We start from the raw sequence: 21,663 nt of genomic DNA, 5'->3' as shown, positions 1-21,663 counted from the left end.
TCAGATTTATTGGAAAAAGTAGTCGAAAATTTGGCTAATCGAATGGACCATGTAGCTCGTAGCCGCGGCGGGCACATACCGGATATTATATTAAAAAAATAAATGCCATGCAATTTTCTACCAGATTATAAAAAAAAAATTGATTCTAACAAGACATCCGTTTTATATTATCATTTTAAGTCATCAAGCTCTTAAAAACACCCGATGTAAAGGACTTTTTCATGAAAGACTAATAGTTTTCGAGATACAATTTCTTAAAGAAAGACAATTGCAACATAAAAAGTATTTACCCTAGTTATTTGGCATGCCTAGTATCACAAAATTACAAAGCTTAAGAAAACACCATTTTCCTTTCTTATGAAACGAACCACGTAGCTTTTCAGACTAGCATTTAGACGCGTGGAAGCCCAAGAAGCAAGGATTTTCATCAATGAACATTATTGGGATTTTTCCAATATAAAAAACTACTGGCATGTCAACTTCAAAAGGCCTGCAAGCAAATAATGAATTGACAGATCGAAAGAAAATTGTTTGTCTGCTAAAATGAAAGATGAGAATATAAAATGATATACGATTGATTGATTCCTCTACTGGTTAATCGTTGCTACTCTCAAAAGTTTTCAACCAACTAGGGGCGTACTGGTATTTGATGTGTTAGGAAAAGTGTTTTCTTTAAATAATTTATATATTGTACATATATAATTAAATATGTACCTATGTATGTATTTCAAACATGTCTTTCGACCCACCAATACAGATAATGGCAAACCTCCCGAGAGTATTTCTGCCATGAAAAGGCTGTTCATTAAAAAAACTATCTGCCGATCGGATGTAGCATACACCTGTAGACATCTCCACAGGAGGAGGAGCTCGGCTAAACACCCAATAAAGGGTGTAAGCATCAATTATATATATTGTACAATATATATTTTTTTTCGATCACCAGTATCCCACCTTCTTCCGTATTGTTTTAGAGTCAAACAATTATATACTGAATTTTGAACGAGACTTTACTTAAGGCCTCACAAGACCACCAACAAATCAATTGAATGGAGCATTGTTTAGAGTGAATCTCTGGCAAAAAGGTATTGGAAGTTATTTCTTTGCAGCATTCGCCCTATTCACCTGCGAAATAAGAAAAAGTTTCTGTGTGGAAAATGTCATTTTTTTTCCTTTTTTTCAGAAATATTCGTATCGGTAATAGAATGATCACAATTAGCAACTAACAGGTCATTTCTTCGTGAATTAAAAAAGCAGTCTACCGGTTAAAATTCAATGTAATATCATAATTGCTCAGGTGCCCTAGGTAGCTCAGTTTTCCAAGATATTTTCACTTAAAAGTGTACAAAATGAGATTTTAGCCTATACATGAGATTCTGTTTGTTATTTCGGCTTCTTTCTTTCTAAAAAAACATACACAGAACAAAGACTCCCTCTTTTGAATATTGTTGAGTTTGTTCAAAGCTGTTTTGCCAAAACCTTTAGAAAACTATAGGTACTTTTGCTTCTGTTAAAACATTTTCTCGCAATTTAGCCACCTCGTGCAGTCAGACAACTTATTTGCTTACGCAGAATCACTTCCGGTCAAGGTTTCGAGTATAGAAGAGCAATCAATATCAAAATAAAATAAAATGTTCTTAAGCCATACAATGAAAAATATAAATATTAACTACATTAGAGAACTTTGATGTCTGCCTAATAAAAACCCTTTATAATAACGCTAGAATGAATTTACTATCATTAAATTCTGATTTTATTTTTTTATCATTACAGTATTGAATCTAAAAAGTTTATCCAATAACAGTTCGGCCTGGGACCACCTAAAATTTGGTCTGCCAACAGGTCTGTCAATGGGTACCTTTAAATGGCTAAAGTTTTCGTTTTGCATCTCTGTAAAACCAAATATGAATGCATACATATGTATGTTTTTATGTATACCACTTCGGTGCCTTATTTTCAAAGACACTGCAACGCGCATGCGCGACATCCCACCGTGACTGACAATCTATTAGCGAACTGCGTAATTGGCGCCGGTGGCTCATGGTGCTGACAACTGGGCGCAACCGAAAATATAATTACGTACATTTATATGTATGTATAATATATGTTTATACAAGCATAGCGCATATTTTTTTTGCAAAATGCGCTTTACAAAGAAAATAAATATTCAAATGCTTCACGTTTTTCGCACTCAAATTGTCAATAATGGGCTGCTTACACAAAATACCATTTGTGGTTTTGTGGTGCGATGTTGTGCAATAGTCAGAAATTGTTCGATAACAATTTTATTGGATTTGGCATCCTAAATATGCGTCTCAACCCAGCGTGCAGCATAGCGTTTTGGGTGGTGCTAGTATAATAGGGCATAATGAGTGACTAAATTGGCGTAAATCAATTTCCAATTGCTTGGTGTGAGCTCATGTAGGGAGGTACGCAAGAAAACAAAAACCAAAAATATATTGTCATCAACTAAGGTAATATACATTTCGGTAATATTCAGTTTGGTCGATGATGTTAATATAAAATATGATACTGCGATACCGAGGAAAATTGAAATATTGACATAATCTATGCACAATATGGGATTACCGCTGTGATTGAATGGGTTGGTGCGTTACCACCGAAGTGTCCAGGTTCGAAACCCCGGGCACGAAACTTCAAATGATAGAAAAGGAAAATGTATTTTTGCCATGAAAAATCTCCTCATAAAAAATTATGTATCCTATATATATAATACCATACATTTTTCTTTCAAATACGCACACAAATTGTTAACCCCGCTAACAAATCTTCATTTCATTGCGATCCGTCCTTATTGGAAAATAATATACTATACATTAGAGATAATGCAATAAAACTCTTTTTGCTGGTCGGTATCACTATGTCTTCCCGAATTTAGTATATTTTGGTTAACGCTATTAGGTTCGATACGGTACGATATCATTTTGTCCGCTCAGTTTTGGCACGATTCGTTTTTAAGCTATGACCAGTATTTCTGAGAGGTTGAAAGTCAAAAACAGGAGATCCTAACAGAGTGCATCTCGTTTGGCGGTTTTTTCCAAAATTATTAGTTTATAATTTCGCATAAATTTCAATAATAATTCATCTACTTCCATCAATTTTCCGCCAAAAAAACCCAAGTGTCAGCCATCCGATTCCTATATAAAATCGGTCGACGAGTCCAAAAATCCACATAATTTTTTTTCTGTTATGAGATTTTTTAGATAAATAAGAGTTTTGGATTAAAGAAGAAAAGAAAGCTCATACAAATTTCCAATATCGGGAGAAACCGTAAACCGATCAAAACAAGTGGTAGATCAAATTGAAAAAAAAAAAATTAATTTGGGATCTTCGGATTTTACCTAATTTTTCACTAAAATTTCGTACACGTAAAATATCTAGAAAAAATTTAAGATGTCTATGAAAAAAATTATTCGCATAAGAATAAAAATACTTAATTTCTCATTGACGATACTTCAGTAAAGCTTAACAAGTGGTCAACACGGAATCGATTTTTGCATATCAAGTTTTCTTAGTACCAAATCACTTAGTTACCCCAAATATTTAAATATAAAACTGCATATTAGTAACAGGTTTATAATATTGTATCAAGGACAGCAGAAATACAGGTATCAAACTAGAAAGTCGAGCTAACAACATCCCTTCAAAAGCCCTAATTATTGCCTATTATCAAAACAAAAGACACATATTATAGCATGAAGAAGATGTTGAATTGCATAAAATTAAATGATGATTATGATTGGAACGCCCAGAGCCCGTTTTGCCACTCCCTTCTGCGGCCATCACAACCACGGTTAGAAAATGGGTAACTACCACCCACAAGCGAGCTTGGCAGGCTGAGATCGGCTGCAGATGGACTAAAGTGATGTTACCTGTCATGTCCGGTCGACTGTCGCAAACGCTTCTGTCATTAAGCAGAAGGGAGTGCAACCAGCCGTCTGCACTGATGACGGGCAACTTTTAGTGGGCGAAGCACTGGAAGCATGGAAAGGTTGGGCAACTCAGACAGTGTACTCTGCCCAGCTTGTGAAGAGGAGGATGAGACTACTTCCTGTGTGTCTGCCCCGCCTTCGCTCGAATCAGGTTTGAGGTCTTTGGCACTGATGTGTTAAGAAGCGACCATCTTGGCTCCTTGGCACCACAAGATCTATTCAGATTTCTTCGGAGATCGGATAGATTTAAAGAAAATTAAAAGAGAATCCAAGTGTAGTACAATGGACTTAATTAATGTCTGAGTGCTGCACTTGCTAGTTGTCCCGACAAACAAAAAAAAAAAACAAATGTTTGGAAGGTATGTGCCGATCTTAAGGTAATTCGAATGTTGTCTGCCGCTGCTTTTGTTTATGGGATAGCCAAGCCATAGCAAAAACGATAGACAAAATTATTAAAGAAAGCTGGATAAAAACTCATTTTCATTCAATTAATTCTGTGCTCCACTTAACTTAAGCCGACTTAAAAAAAAAGAACAAAATTACTAAACCTTTTGCAATTTTTTTTTAATTTTGGAATTCCAATTTTCTGTTTATTATCGGTATTTCTAATTTAAATTTATAGAAAAACTGTATTTTAAGATTCTTTTATAGAAAGGTTAGCAAGAGAAAAAAACGACCGGCTGTCAAAATCGCTAATGCGGTTATCGCTCCAATCAAGGAGAAGAATCATAAAGATTAAATAAGCAACTTTCATTTCAACTTAAGCTAATATGCCACACGACCACAGAATTATTTGCAAGCCTGTATCATTGGCAAACGTACTCCTCGCGTGAAAGTGACAAAAATACATGTGGTCGCCTAAGTGTTGTTTGTTCACGGAATTCTCCTGAGTAAACCCCAATCATCAGAGATTTGTATGGTAGTTATCACATGGACAAAGTAAAATTAAACACCATGCATTTTTGAGATACCTTTAAGGAAAATTTTTAACATTCTTTTCTTGTCTAAAAATATACCGTGTAGCGGCTCATATGCGCATGCCGGTATACTACACATATCAACGCATTTACTATATTTGATAATACGATTCTCTCTTGATAGCCCAAGTTATGTTAACTTTGCCATGTTATGTTGAGATTACATTACCTATGTTAACTTTACATTGAATTTTCTGTACCTTTTATCTGAGAATGTTAATTGCATTAACATTCTCTGGTTTCACTATTAACGTTCCGTTTTAGTTAAAAAAACTAAGATAGGAAGATATTATTGTACAAAATTAATAACCCTATCGGAAGATTTATAATTTTAGCAAATGGCGTCATACGTCGATCATATTTAAAAGTTGTGGAAACAAACAAGTATTAAACAAATTGTTAAAAAAAAATTATAATAATTAAATGACTAATTTTACACCACCTAGTACATTAAATTCATTTGTACTGTAACCAATAAGTTCTACGCATTGTTTGCTGAAGCAACAATTCGTTTTATTTTGTTGGTCATCGCGTTTGACAAAACTGCTTCTTCTTCTTAATTGGCGCGAGAACCGCTTACGCAATTTTGGCCGAGCTTAACAAAGCGCGCCAGTCGTTTCTTTCTCGTGCTAACCGGCGCCAATTGGACACACCAAGTGAAGCCAAGTCCTTCTCCACCTGATCTTTCCAACGCAGAGGAGGCCTTCCTCTTCCTCCACTACCACCAGCTGGTACCGCATCGAATACTTTCAAAGCCGGAGCGTTTGTATCCAAACAACAAAACATAGACTCAAGTAAACAGCAATGACTCTTCCGGCTAGTTTAGTTAAACCGTAGGTATAACGACCTTACGGTTCAACCACCTCCCTATAACTTACAAATATTTTACCTATAAGTGTAAGAATATTCACATGCCATTATCTACAACCTTTCAAAAAACATTTTAGTTTAGTTTATGAAGAATTCTGCATTATTGGTACCATTGTAGCTACAACAAATAATTAACTGATAGTTGGTAAAAAACGTTAATTAATCTAGTTAAATATTTGCAGCGAAATAATTTTTTCTGAGTATTTAATCTTTTGAATTTTAAAAAGTTAAACGCACGTATTTACCAAAGGCTGTAATTAAAATCACCAAATACGGCTAAGTTTCCAAAAAAGCTGATTCTATTTATTCGGGTTTCCATGGTGTTGATGGTGTCGATTGATTGACAAATAAACAAATAAAAATAAATACATAGGAAACTACCAATCAATGGGAAACATTTAATTGACTTTACTTTTTAAGTAAAAGGCATGGTAGTGGTCTCGCCACTTGATTGGGGCGTCTAAAAATATCTTTGCGTTTGATACATATGACGACAGTAAATGTCGGGTATGCTACACAAATATGTATAAATAATACATAAAATATGTAAATTAAAATCTCAATGTCGTTAAGATTTCGGTATAAGTATCGCATGTTTTAGTTTACACTAGTCTTCAGGTAAAATGACTATGCAGTGAAAATGTGCACCCAATTAAGGAAGGACTTTTCTATCGAGAATGTAAACTTGGTAAGAAAAACTCAAAGCTAAGCTTTGATTCATAGCCACAAAAATTAGCTGATTTCAGATTATGTACGTACATAAATACATATGCATTTTTTTTATCCATATCACTCTGACTATTAGATAGATTGCAAATAAGAGTAAAGCATCCTGCCTTAAATAATCATAGGACAGGAACTTATTGAAAAGTTCTGACAAACCTTGTGTTTCTAATTTAATTGAAATAATTTTCTATAAAAATATGGGTAAGTTACAACAAAATCACTATAAATCGCAGTTTTTAAACTTTATGCAAATATGCAACAAATTTCCACCAAATCTCAAACTCTTTCATCAGTGATTATAAAAAAATGTTGAGTATGCAGTGTTACAGCTTATCAAATTTGGCTTAGTAAAATGCATGTGATTGCTTAATTAAAAAAAAAAACGAGCATTCGTTGTATTAAAAAATGTATAACACCTTCATTAATTATCAAAAATAAAGGAGGATTTTGGCTACTTTAAGCTCGAACAATTTTATTTCAGAATTTAATGGTCTACAAAACCGTCTACCTAGAATTTTTCACAAAACTCTGACTGAACAGTTTGTAATTATGGTGATAATTTGTTAACAAAGTTTGACGAAGTTTCAGCTACACGGTTTGTGTTGCGCAAGGTGGGTGGCGCAAATTAATCACTCTATCGGAATATTTATAATTTTTGCAATCGTACTTCAATCATATGTGAAATTTGTAAACTAGACAGCTACAGTAAACAAACTGACAGGCAATGGAGTACGTAAAGATTAAAATAAAGATTTCCATCACTCAAAATATTTTTTTTAGTTTAGTCAAGAAGTGATATCAAAAACAAATTTGATGATTATTTGGCGCCACCTTGTAGTATGAACAATATTTGTTAAAAAAGAATAAAAACAATTAAATAAATAAGAAAAATAAACAAGTATTTGCAATATGTCGCGCTACTATCATTATGAATACAGATGCATTCACATATTTAATTGACGCAGATCCCTTGGCGGGTGTTTTGTAGAGCTTCTTCTTAAATTAATGATGTGCGCCTTGATGTTCTTCTCCAATTGCTGAGAGGCGGCCGCTATTCGAAAGAAACCCGTGCATTTGTTGTCTTTGAGTGTATTCCTGCCATGAAAAAGCTCCTCATAAAAAAATATCTGCCGTTCGGAATCGGTTTAAAAAACTGTAGGTCCCGTCATTTGTGGGACAACATCAAGACGCACATTACAAATAAGAGGAGGAGCTCGGCCAAACACCCAAAAAGGGTATACGCGCCAATAATGTATATAAATATAAAATAATATAAAATGGTCAGTGATCAATTTCAAGTTTCAATTACAGTTCTTTGTGTGCGAACTTTTTATTTAATTCAATAAAGCTTTCCAGGTTTTGACTTTCAGCCCGTACTGTAAAAAAATGGTGATTTTTGCTAAAATGCTAATTTTATAAAAGTTGAATTGTAGATCGGTTTTTGGCTGTGATATTTGGACTTATACCATGATTAGGGCATTTATAATGCATTTTCACGAGTTCGAATAATTCGCACTCGATTTTTAATATTCGTCATACAAAAATTGACAATCGAACTATATAATTTTAAGGTAATTAATTCGAATTACAAATAATGCGAATTATGAAAACTCGCTGTATTCTCTCACGTTAATCTAATATTTATTAAAATCAGTTACGTAACCAAAACTAAACAAATAACAAACAACTGCGCACAAAAGTTATGCCTTCGAACCAAATGCTTTTAGAGAAAAATAACCTTTCTAAATATTTTCTGAAAATGGTGTTAGACATTTGATCTTGACCCATATAAACAAGTATGTGTGTACGGCTCATGAAGTTAGCATATACCGCTAAAATTCTTGAAGGCGTAACCCTACAATTTTATGTTGCTTTTGAACGGCAGAAGACTTTTCATGAGGCGTCATAATAACTAATTAACCCACAAGCGTACATAATTTCCTTGCCGATGTGATTTTCAACCAATTCCACAAGAAGTACTTTCTCTTTGGCCGTGAAGTTTTGGCATCTTTTTGGTTTTCCTTAGTGTTTTTATTCAACAATAAAGCAAAAACAACTAAATTTTATGGATTTCTTTGTTTTTACTCAGCTTATTTCGCTAGTTTTCTTTATTTTGTTCTACGACCCTCCAATGTGTTCATTGCTATTAAACACTTGACGAGATGTTGAAACAACGAAATCGAATTTATCGCGGCATAAAATATACTGCCCGTTTTGTAAAATTCACATTAACAGGAAGTTGAGAAAGCGGGCCTGAGAGAGTATTAAAATGATTTAGTTCTCAAGTAGTCTACACTGCTTGTATACGCAACTACAACGATTGACATCTGACACCTGGTTTTTATTCAGTGCATCCATTTAATATGCAGCTCACAAGCACATTTCTATAGCTATTGCCGAAGTAATTCCTCAGCTTATCATATAAGTAGTCCAAAATTGAACTTCCGATTATAATTCAACCAGCTCGAAAACAAATTAGGTTGAGGAATCATCTTTTAAACAAAGCAACTTTTATGATCACTGCCATGAGCTCAATGCTTTCACTGTATTCCTAAGGCAAAAATACACTTAAGACTGAATAGCTATGTCCGCCACTGCATGCAAATGTATAAGTACAGATATAGACAAGTATGTAAATAGAGCCAATACTTTATTTGGTGGAATTTGTGTAATTGTACTATGGAGTTGAAGGGTAGCCCCTTTGGACTTTGGATTCACAAATTCCGATTTGATCTCCAGGAGATATGTCAGCACACAAAGTTACCTCACTTTCTTTGTTGAGCCGAAGTTAAAGGCGCTTATGCTCTTCCAAAAACGTCTGCTTCAATTAATCGACGCCGATTTTTTCGATTCGATATGGAAACAGCGTTTTCATCCGATATTTTATGTCACGATGTAGAGAGTGTAGAGTGGAAAGTGGCGTCTTGCGACAACCGCTACTTAATTTTTGGTAAATTTGAAAATTGAATGACGCCATTACAGAAAATAAACTAACTTTGTGCCCAAATGTATGCACGTGCAGATGTATGTGTGCACGATTTATTCCATATTCCTCTTCGTTTTGCTTGCTTATATTCTGTACTGACGTTGCGGCACTTGGCACAATTATGTATTCAATTATTCTTGATTTTATGCGAAAAAAAAACAGTCCAAGTCATGCCAGTGTCAGCTCTCGACTTTCGCACACTCTTCGTCTGTGTTGTAGTTTTTGCCATATACTATTGAAGAATTTTGAAATGTCGAGAAAAGAAGCGTTAGAAAGTGGGAAAAAGTGAAGTATGCAACTCTTTAATTCACATGCATGATGATGATTATTATTATTATGAGCGCTGCAACTTGGAACGATTTATTGTGTGCTTTCAAGGATTCAGAAAATTTCTCTGAGCCCAACTTTTTCAATTAATTTTAGTATTTGTCATATTTTATTGAATTTTATTTCCTCCTCCGGTAAAATATATTTACCCGAGTGTTTGTCCCAATTATTTATCAGTGCTGGGTTCAATCCTAGCACCCTTATTTAATTCCATACAATCTTTAAATCGGTTTAGATTAAAGCTGCCTATTTATTTTAATTCTGAGTATATTTTCTCCGGTCCGCAGACATCTGCCCATACAATTTCCTGAGTGAGGGATCCATTCGTGTATAATGTTATCATGCTCTGGTTTATCTTGTAGGTTTTAGGTAACCCTATTCAAAATATCTATTGGGTGTGGGAATAAGTATCCGCACTCGTAAGAGAGGTGTCGCTGCTGATACTATTTTTGTGTTCGCTCTTGTAATATACTTTTGATTTGAAGATGTATATGTGAGGTCTCGATCGCAGTAGTTGACATTCTTCTGAATAATTCGTAACTTTGGCTAAGAAAGGACGGAAACTTATTCCCATACCCAATACATGCTTAGTAGATATTATTATAACCAATAATATAAGATTATTTGAAGCATTATTTTCTGGTTTAATAGTAATTTTTGATATGATATTATAAAACTAAATTTATGGACCATGAACTTATTTTTTTTTTAGAGGTGAAATATAGAAAACATAAAGCGGAAAAAATCGCTAAATTTCTTCATTATTAAAGCAGTCCAAGAAAGTAAATTGGATAGGTTAAAGGGGGCAGCTCCTCCAGCGCTTTCAGATTTTCCATTTCTTTTTTTTTTGCTTTAAAAATTCATTTACGACCTAAAGAATATCATTTAAATGTTTTAAACTTAATAGAAAGTCCAAGAAGTTCCTATAAAGTCAGTGAAGTGATGAGTTTCGAACGAAAGATGAGTAAGAACGAAAACTTTAATCGTGTTTTTCTCGAAATACGTTTTTTTCCGCGCTGTCGAATATAACTCAAAAAGTAATCAAGATATCAACTTAAAATTTTACAGGGATATATTTTAACATATTGGCCTTTGCACGTACCTCAAATTGTATAATAATTATCTCTAAAAATATTTATTTCATCAATTTGTTTATAAAAAGAAGTAAATTCTTTTCTTTTTCACTTCAAATTTTTTATTTTTTTGTTTTCGTTAAAAATTAGTAAGTGCAAAGTTTTTGTTTTGTAAAAGGAGCTACTTTTGAGAAGCTATAGCGCCGCCGTTTTTGTTTTTTTTTTTTGCATTTCAAACAAATTTTCGTATATTCATGTAAGCAAATTAATATGTAATTTATTTTAAGATAATAGATACTCTCAGTTTTTCGCGAAAAATGATTGAAAAACTCTTTGTCTGGACGAGCTGCCACCCTTAAGGCCACAGTAGTAATTGCTAAAATCTTATTGTATTTTATAGTTAACTGTAAATAGAATTGTCAATAAAAAAAACTGCCTTTGGGACTTTACTTCTTTATTGTAATCAACAATTAGTGTCTAAATAGTTTTGTTTTAATTGCCCAGTTAAAAATGCACTACTGAAACACATTGCGTTAAATAATTATGCTACAAATTTCGACAACTGATTTTTTTTCATTTACTTTAAGTGTAAAACATAACGGTGTAACAGAAATTTTTAGAATTTGGTGATACACGAAAAAAATCAACATAATGGCATTTCGTTACCGTCTGAACAACGACTGATTCGGCGAGATGGTGAATATGCATATGGACGAGTGTGTGAATATGTGTGAAATTAACATGCAGATTTCGGCTGGCTATGAGATTATGTTAGTGATATACGAAAAAAAGCCGTTCTATGCTCATGTTGCTTTGTTGTTATCTGATCAACGATTGATTGGACGAGTGTTGAGAGATGTTGAAATCCTTCAGCGAAAGTTGAAAAACAATATTCACCAGAAGCAACTAAATTAGAAGCTATAGACCTACTTGCGAAAAATCCATGCTAATTGGGCGAAATTAAACTTTTAGTCGAAAAAAGGAATATTCTCTTTTATGTAAGTAGTTCCTTCGAAACTTTGGATATAGTAGAAAGCTCCTAGATCGGCATACAATCGCACACATCATTCTTTTTGCCACTATTTCATTTATGTACATATATAGTTTTTGTAAGGTCGGCTACCGCTGCTACCATTCGGTGCATGGAACACCAAAATGATAGATAAAGTTATTTCTAATAGCGGTCGTACCTCGGCAGGCAAAGGCAAACCTTCGAGTGTATTTTTGCCATGAAAAACCGTCTCATAAAAAATATCAGAATCGGCTTAAAACTGTAGCTCCCTCCCTTTATGGAACAACATCAACATGCACGACACAAATAGGAGGAGGAGCTCGTTTAAACACCCGATATGGGTGTGAACGCCAAGAGAATTAACCATATTTGTATAAAAACATTTTTAAAATTAACAAACAGGAAACAAATAAATTGGTAAATATTGCCAACAAGGGGTAGTGCCATAGTTAACTTACTTCAGTGCCTTTACATGCCTTCCAAAAACTTTGTGTTTTTAATTTCATTACATATCACATAACAGCTTCGTAAGCCTGCATAATGGAAAAAATTTACCGTTATTTAAACGAAAATAATAACCTGTTTCGAAAAACACGAAAGAGCATGTTGGCTCTAATTAGTTGCCCACTTCTGTATGAGTATGTAGGTTATAAGCTATGTAGATATGTTTCACTGTCACAATAACTCATATTGCTAAGCTCAAGCTACCAAATATAATTAACATTTTTTTTATTATTTTACACATGCATATTCCATCATACATACATACATACAAATATATTAAAGATATTTGAGCGCATTTCTCAAGGTCACAATTCGGTAGCTATTTCGATTAAACTAATAATCCAAAATTTAGAATCTGTTTCAAATGTTTGGTTAATGGACTACACGCGTGCGCCGTTGGGCAGGCGCGAATGAATGAACATTTTGTTTAGAATATGAACTTAAAACGCCACAGCGCGCCGCTCATAAAACACTTTGTTGAACATTCATAAATACTCTTTTGCTACAAATCTATGTATGCATGTATCTCATTCGCTTGCTGGCTCGTCAAGGTACTGTAATGTAAATTTTATTGTATCGCCGATGTATAGTTTGAACTATAAGTAGAAAATGCAGCAAGAGACCTTCACCTGGAAGGGAAGATTGCTATAAAAGTGAATGAGTTGACGAAAATATTCAAAGAAAAAACTTTTGCTTGAGCTCTAAATATTGAAACACAAAATTTATGTATTTTGAAGTTAATACGATGCCCTCATTTTGTGTTGGCTATGATGTTTATCAAAAAGCAATTAAACAAGCAATATATTTCTTCTTACTATTGCACTAGTTTCCCCAAATTAAATTTACATTTTAATTCTTATGCACATAATTAACGAAAGTATTTTTGCACACTCTTTAATGAATACTTCTATGTAAAAACGATGTATGTGACGATATTTGCTAAAACGCGATTGGTTGCTCCAACTCAAAGCAACATCACATTTCTTCGCGCACTCAATTCGGAATTTTAACCATTAACACAAAACTTCAGAAATTTTATTGCCGCAACAAAAAATTAATTATATGAACGCACTTTAAGTCACTCATTCTACATTTGCATGTAATTATTAAGCGATTATCCATCATCTAAATTGACTGGGCATCTTTGTGCATGCATTTGCCTTCTCTGCTTTCGTATGTTTGCGCATATGCGTTAATTTAAATTTAATTATTATTTCTTTTTTTTTTTTTGTTTTTGCTTAAACACTTTCTTCTGAACACTTTCCATCTCTTCGCGCACTACTTTATGTGAATATTAAATTTTTATTGCTTCCTCTTCTGGGCACGTTCCATACAGGTTTAACCGATTGGAGGCAGCGCGTCAAAACTCACAAATTTATAAAATCACTAACCTGCGCACAATTCAGTTAAATTCAATTAAATTTCGCTTCGTCTCGTTAGGACCTCGAGTGCTTCCTTCTCGATGCGAAAATTGAATAGTACGTATTTTAGATGGTTGTAAACGACTGATTGTTGGCAGCGAGTGTGCCAAGTCCGTCAGTATAGTAAGATGGCCACGAAGTAACTGTTTGACTATAAATTACTTCGCTCAGTTTAAAAGTGGCGGCAAACAGCCAACAACTAACAGCAGCAACAAAACGAAAAAAACCAGCAATAACAGCTTAACAATAAAAACAGCCAACAATCGCTCTTTGGTTGGAGTGCTGCGATTGTTGCGCCTCATTTACAGCAAGAAGAAAACAACAAACAATACAATGCAGAGAAACAAACAAACAAAAAAAGAAACCGAAAAAAAAACTCTCATGAAACTCATACGAAAGCATGCATTAACTCCATGCAATGTGTCCAAGTGAGCACAAAAAGATCAATGTGAAGCCAATCTCAGCCGTTGAAGCTTCGTGCGCTCCAATTGTAGCATGAGGCGTTCAATACTGATGCGAAAATGCTGCAAAAAGGTATTGGCACGCTATGTGTTGCACCGTGAGATTTACGACAGTAGTCATTTGAAAACCTGAATAGTCATTATTGGACGCTATTTGGTTGATTTTATTATGATCAGCTCTTTGCATAGATTCGCGATTGCCACGGAAAGGACCTCTCCGAACAATGGAGCAAAGTCAGCTATGCAATCCCTTCAATTCACTTTTAAAAAGTTAGCTACTTTGAAGAACTGAAGTCTGAATCAAACCCCACAAATAAAAGTCCAAAGGTGTGATATCATACGATCTTGGTGGCCAACCCACTGGCCCGGGATGAGAGATAACTGCTCACCGAAACAACGACGCAAAAAAAAAAACATTGTTTTACGGGCTGTATGGCAAGTAGCGCCATCTTGTTGAAACCAAATGTTGTGCAGGTCAGGGCTTCAAATTCCGGCATCAAGGAGTCGTTTATCATGTCGTGATGGCGTTCACCATTTACTGTTACATTCGCGCCAGATTCGTCTTGGCTGTTTTTAAATAGCTTCGTGTTGTTCTTCAGAACAAATACGGCAATTTTTCTTATTGATGTAGCTATATAGTGCGCTCGGGAAGATGGTTATGTACACCATAAGTTGGCCTGAGCGCGTGATGAGCACTTCACAGAGCGTCGATTTTCGTAATACAATACAATTATACGATTTGTAAACGTTGTTGAGGCGTAAGTCTTTCCATGATGAAATGTTAATGAATATTGAAAAAAATTATGTATTTAGTTTGACAGTAGTCATGCATGATATGTAAAAAAAAAACTCTATTGGAAAAAGTTCCTCTAATCTGATCACCCTTTATTAATCAATGAATTTTGGTTTCCGAATAATTTTATTACTAATAAAAAAATGATTTTAGTGAAATATACATACATATATAATATATCGTCCCCTTAGTATAACAATAGCCTATGTGCTCATAGGCTATTATTTTTTTATTGAATTTTTGGATTCTCCATCGTCGATTTTATATGTGGTCAAAATTTTGTCAAATTCTAGTTCCACAAAGTGGGTCAAAACGTCAGTCAAAAAATAATAAATATTTACAGACATAACGAGATTTGAGTGAGAGCTACTTTCGACAAAAAGTTTGAAATTCATTTTCTCAAAACATCAAAAAATTTATAGGCTATTTTAATACTAAGGGGACGATATGTACATATTTTATATATACGAGGCGCTTAAACGCTGTTCGGGTGTTTGGTCGAGCTCTTCCTGATTCTTGTGGTGTGCGTCTTGAGGAGCTTTTTAATGGCAGATGAGCTTTTTCATGGCAGAAATACACTCGGAGGCTTGCCATTGCACCACTGAATAATTTTGCACCACTTTTTAATTGAAGATGAATAATAATAAAAAAATTGCATTAAAATATGATTAAAATATTATATATGCTTGTAAAACTTACACATTTGACTCTTCATTAACGTCAACGTCCTCAAAAAACCACCGCTGGCCTGTTGTTCAAATAATCCAGAGCCCACTGCACTCTTGATATTTTTTACAATGTAAACGAAAATCATTTAGGCACCAAAGCGAATTTTTATACAATACATACGAATATTAGCGAATAACTGTAACTATTGAGAACTGCTGAGGTATTCGTAAAGAGTTTTACTTGATTATCATAAATAACAGTTGTCCGAAAATTCATACTCTTGTTTAACTAAAACAGTCGCTCTTTTAAGAGCTTAAATGGGTTTTCCTTCATTTTAGCGGTGAAGATATGAATTTGAAATTAAATTCTGTTAACTTAGTGTAAAGTCTTATGAAATCAAATGTCAATTTGAGGTTTGGCTTTTCCAATGCAAATGCAAGTTTTATTATAATTTCAAACATTACCATATAAATTAACTATTCAGAGAATCCAGTTATCATATTTAAATATGAGCTTTTTTTATTTAATAATATTGTAGAAAATGCTATATAACCACTGGCAGACGTAAACTTTCAGCATGACACTAAATCATGAATTGATAATAACGATAAACATAAAATCTAATGGCTAAAGCCATAAATACTTATGACTACATATGAAGGATGCGCCGCAGGCTGGCTACTATTAAAAATTCTACTAAAAATTCGTTGAATATATTGCACTGATTTTCGATCCCTTAGAAAAAGTAAGCGTTCTAATTAATTATGGAATATAACTTCATTCAAATAGCTGCCTTGGCAATCAAAATTTCCAATATTTTGTTACTGAATACTGAACCCATCTCATAAAGGGATCGGCCTATATTGGCGAACAGAGTCTGGATCGTTTTGAGATTATCTGCACTGCATTTATTTTTCACGTAAACTTACAAAGAAGTTATAACGGCGCTTAATCGCAGCTAATGGGCAACGCCAGGTCGGCTGATATTATGATTACCAAACATACGGCCCAAAAGTTCGATACGGACATTCTTATTGTACCATTGGAAATCACAGATAGTTAAACTTTAATCAACATTTTCAGCTCGTAAAAAGTCGCTAGTTTTAGGTTAGTAATTCATACGGACTTTCCAGCCGCATTTTCGAAAAGCAATGGGCCAATGATGCTACCACTGAAGAATCGGCTTCGAACTCTCACTCTATGCAGATGCTTTACTTTGTGACATATTTTTTCGATTACTTTTGTTTTGTAACAAGGCCGCTGAGATGAAAATGCGTCTCGGCCAAAATATATTTCAATGAGCGCACTATTTGGAACTCTAATGAGAAAAAATTGCTCTAAGTATTAAAGTAATATGCGATTTAAAAAGAAGCCAGCCAATGGCCCAGCCTTAACATTTTTGCTTCGCAAAGGACAACTGCAGTATCTGGTATGGCAAGTAATGTGCTCACATACAAATCTATATAAATAAATATATATACATATGTATGTACTTGTGTGTGTATATATAAATACAATCTTCTCGCCAGACATTATTGAATACTGGGACACTTGTATGTGTGTTTCCCAGTGCCGCCGGCTCCAACTTAAGCTTCAGTTATCGTGGCTCGTGCCGAGTAACTGTGTTCAGGTGTAAAGAGAATTATGAATAAAAATTTAAAAAAATATTTCAACAAAATCAGTAGTTCTTAAACAGAAGCTTAGAGTGCAATGGAATTAACTAGGTATGTATTTGCTTAAGAGTATATGCTAATGGAATATGACCCAATTAAGCCATTCCAACGACCTTCAATTGCAATGAATTTCAATGGAAGTTTAGAGCACGGCTTTTTGGCAAATATGTGACCAATATGGATCTTTCATATCTTCTACCTTAAAAAGAAACATGAGAACGTTCATGAAAAAGTTCCAGTTATAGGAGTATACTGCATAGGCTGAAACATGATTCTTCACATGGTATGGGGTCCTAAGTCTAACGTTTCAAAGAAGCGTATTACTCAAAATAGCTTCCCATTCCATTTAATTTGGAACTATTCGATTTGAACATGAAATCGGCTGTAGTAAATTGCGAGAGATCACAAGAATAGTGCTGAAGTTACATGCGATAAGGACATAACACCTTCAAAAATTAGACGTGGTCCGCGGTAAAGACGAAAGCAGATAATCACTATTTGCCTAAGCACTGTGTGACCTGTGGCGCTGTAACATTTTTTTAATATGATTTTAGCAAATATCTAATTTTATCATAAAATTATTCAATAATTCAAGTCAAATGTTGCTGATTTGTACAAATATTTTTATAATCCCACAATTTACATATATTCCATATCATTTCCGCTTTACGGAAATGGTAAACAACTAAAACTTAACTTTATTGTGTTAACATTCGAAACATTTCGAAATATAAAAATGCGGCCAAGAATTCAAGAGGAAAAAAAAATTACTCAAACAGCACGCGAATAAATTGCACTAGAATGACGTCACACAACCGCCGCCGTAGCCGAATGAGTTGGTGAGTAACTACCATTCGGAATTCAGAGAGAACGTAGGTTCGAATCTTGGTGAAACACCAAAATGAAGAAAAAGTTTTTTCTAATAGCGGTCGCCCCATTTCTGCCATGAAAAAGCTCCTCATAAAAAACCATTTGCCGTTCGTAGTCGTCTTGAAACTGTAGGTCCCTCCATTTGTGGAACAAAATCAAGACGCACGCCACAAGCAGGAGAAGGGGCCCGGCCAAATACCCAAAAAGGGTGTATGGGCCAGTTATATAATATATGTATGACGTTACGCACACAGCAATTCTGTCAAATGCACGGGATGGGCGCCACCTTTGCAATCCGTACATCCTGAAGCCGAGGCACAATAAATAAGATAGAAATGATTTCGATATTTCTCCTTTTTGGCCTGCGACTTAAATGCCAATTCTTGACTCTTTAGAAGTAAAATGTTCATGTTTTCGTTTCAATTTGAAATTGTGGGCTATGCGACTAATTTTAAATCTATACAATAAAGGTGAATGTCTGTACGTTGTCCGCGCATCCCTACGAAACGACAACACCAAATGACGTACAAATTTTTATACATTCATATATTCACCCAATGAAGGTTATAGGCATGTTTTTATAATGGAACTCCCTTCCCACAGCCGCCAGGCCGCGCCACCACTCTCATTCGTCACTAATAATCGAATATTTGCTTAAATTTAATCTAAAAAATCTTAGGTCTTCCTATTTTCCACTATTTATAGCACACTCTAGACTTCATAGTCCGCATAAGCTGTTCAACTATGACCCAAATGCAAAGTTCAAAGACGGTTTGAGATAGAAAATTAAAAAAAATAATTTTGCTTGATATTTTTCTGATTGGTTGTTTTGATTTTATTCAACGAGGCATAACTACGGATGACGGGTATTGTAATATTATGGTTATTAATAAAAAAATATTTTCTATGAAATTATTGTTTGTAATTCTTTTGTATACATATCCTAAATCCCTCAAAACTACTCCTACGCGAGCCGAATGGGTTGGTGTGTGATTACCATTCAGTAAAGCCCAGATCATGAAATACTAAATGGAAGAAAAAGTTTTTTCCCTCGGAGAGTAATGGCAAACCTCCAAGTATATCTCTGCAATGAAAAATCTCCTCATGAGAAACCATCTGCCGTTCGGAGGCGGCATAAAACTGTAGGTCCTTCTATTTCTAATAAAAATCAAGACAAATACCCAATAAAGGGTGTAACCGCCAATTATACATATATGTATATGTATATAGTCAAGCAAGAACGTTGGGAAAACTGCGGTAATTCAATTGGAGACTCTTCGCATGCGTGCAAAAATTATTTCAGTGCCAGTGATAGCATTTGTTACTCATCGCAATTAAAAATTTTGTAAGAAAACACCTTTATGTCTAGCTGCAGGACCTTTATCATTCGATCCCTCAATACCTGAGGCACCTGAAGTGTCTGACGCAACTGAGACTGGGTTTATAATAACAAAATTAATAATATTTTACCGAATATTAAAAGAAAATCTCCTCTTCTTATACATGGGTAGACTAAGTTTCAATGCTGGTCTGATAAAACCAAACCAGATTTGCTAGTGAATATAAAAAAATAGAAGTAATTTTTATTAAATTTAATAGAAATGAAATTTTACACTGTTAAAATTTGAGCGATGACGTAAATTTAGAAAAATAGTCAGAACATTTTTTTTTTTTTTAATTGTCGATAATATTTTAGAATTAAGTATTAGCAGAACAAATTAAATGCTCAAAAACATTGGGCGAATAAAAATAAAAAAATTACCACACGATTTTCTAAATGAATTGGCTTCGTTGTAGTTCGCGTGTAATACTCTTTAAGATGTAAACTCTTCCACAAATACATGCTGTAAAATGAAAATGCAATAAAAATATAATAAAACTGATTTTTCAATAAAACAATTTTAAATATTTTCCAATTTACAGACACTTTTGTTTTAAACTATGTTGAGCTTTAGCGAAAACGGTAAATGCAACACAAAGGAGTAACTTGTGTGGCTTCATTTTCTTAAAATTAAAAATTACATGTATTTAAATTAAAGCTCTTACTGATTATAATTTCTCGTTGTTTTACCTCACTTCTACAAAATGCACATTTACATATATAACGACCTACTGTGCGATGTAATAAGGGCAAAAAAGAAATTTCAGCCACCAAGATGAGAGCTGCAAAATCAAATATTGTCATTTACTTTATGTATGTAAATAAAAAATAATTAATGCTTTTTAAAAATCCTGTTTTAGTGCTGGCGCAACGTCGAAGCCTACATGCGTCGAAAGATACACATAATGCACGCAAGTAAAGCTAAGAAGGTGGCAAAATTTCAAAAGTAAGCACGGAAACCAAAGACTGGTTGTAAATATTTGGCGTCTATTTACCCAAAGCGTACGCACACCAGCAATTTAAAATTGTATCTTCACTTAACGAACAATATTTTTTGGTGCTTTCCAATTGTGGTCAAATTCACTTAAGTTCTTAACGACATTTGTTAATTTTTTACAAGTTTTAAGTTTTGGCATGAAAAATCAAAAAAAAGAAGGAAACACCTGCATCAAACATATTCTAACTGCCCTTCAGAGTTTTTGTTTATGATATCAACCAAACTAACTCCAAATTTTAGTATCTTTGCATAGCTGTCTGACCCAAAACATTTTGCTCCCTCAAATTACAATTTTATATGCATATGTACACCTCTGTTAGGTGTTTGGCCAAGCTCTTACTCCATTATTTGTAGTGTGCATCTTGATGTTCTTCTGCCTCCGAACGGCACTTACCTCTTACAATTGCCTTCTTAACCTCTTCTGGGCGTAGATCATCTTTGCCCGCTTTTTGAATGCTTCGCTTGTGAGCGAATGCAGCGATTTTGCTTCTCTTTATCTTGCAATTGATCTCCTCATTTCTCTTATTGCATTCAGCAAGTCTACTCTCAGCCAGAGAAGGATTTTCAGAGGTTTGGAAAAAATTTTCACATTAATAAACAGTGTTTGTAGAATATTTTCTTTCGTCAACTTTAAGACTTGTATCTGATATCATAAGCGGTCGTCTTCTTGTCAGCTAAGTTAACTTTGCCCCAAGTTCTTGTATACTAACTATAGACACTTAATTTTTTTCCGACACCCTTTTTTTACATCTTGTTATTACCTGCAAACGAAGTCGAATGGCAATTGATAGCCAACCCCTAAACCATTACCAACCACCCTTACCAAACCGCGAGCAGGCTCACCTTCTGACACGCGGAACAGCGAATTAAATTGCATATTTTTCTTGAAATGAATATAAGTTTTCTTGAGTAAGCCTGCTCGTCGTTTGGTAGGGGTGGTTTTGAGGCGTTAGGGGGTGGTGGGTGGGGA

The 21,663-nt window shown here is 34.3% G+C and overlaps 1 protein-coding gene across 1 annotated transcript in view; it reads right to left on the bottom strand.

The window, feature by feature from the left end:
• Nucleotides 1-13,980, bottom strand: part of LOC128854911 (major royal jelly protein 1) — a 32,794-nt gene extending 18,814 nt beyond the window's left edge. The window contains exon 1 of the mRNA XM_054089369.1: nt 13,820-13,980. The gene's annotated coding sequence lies outside the window, so the exon portion shown is untranslated. The remainder of the gene's footprint in view (nt 1-13,819) is intronic.
• Between the last annotated feature and the right edge of the window lie 7,683 nt (nt 13,981-21,663).

Source organism: Anastrepha ludens, chromosome 2 (genome assembly GCF_028408465.1).
Source record: "Anastrepha ludens isolate Willacy chromosome 2, idAnaLude1.1, whole genome shotgun sequence".
NCBI classification, from domain to species: domain Eukaryota; kingdom Metazoa; phylum Arthropoda; class Insecta; order Diptera; family Tephritidae; genus Anastrepha; species Anastrepha ludens.
The sequence above is the reverse complement of the archived record's forward strand: the minus strand, read 5'-3'. Positions and strand labels throughout refer to the sequence as shown.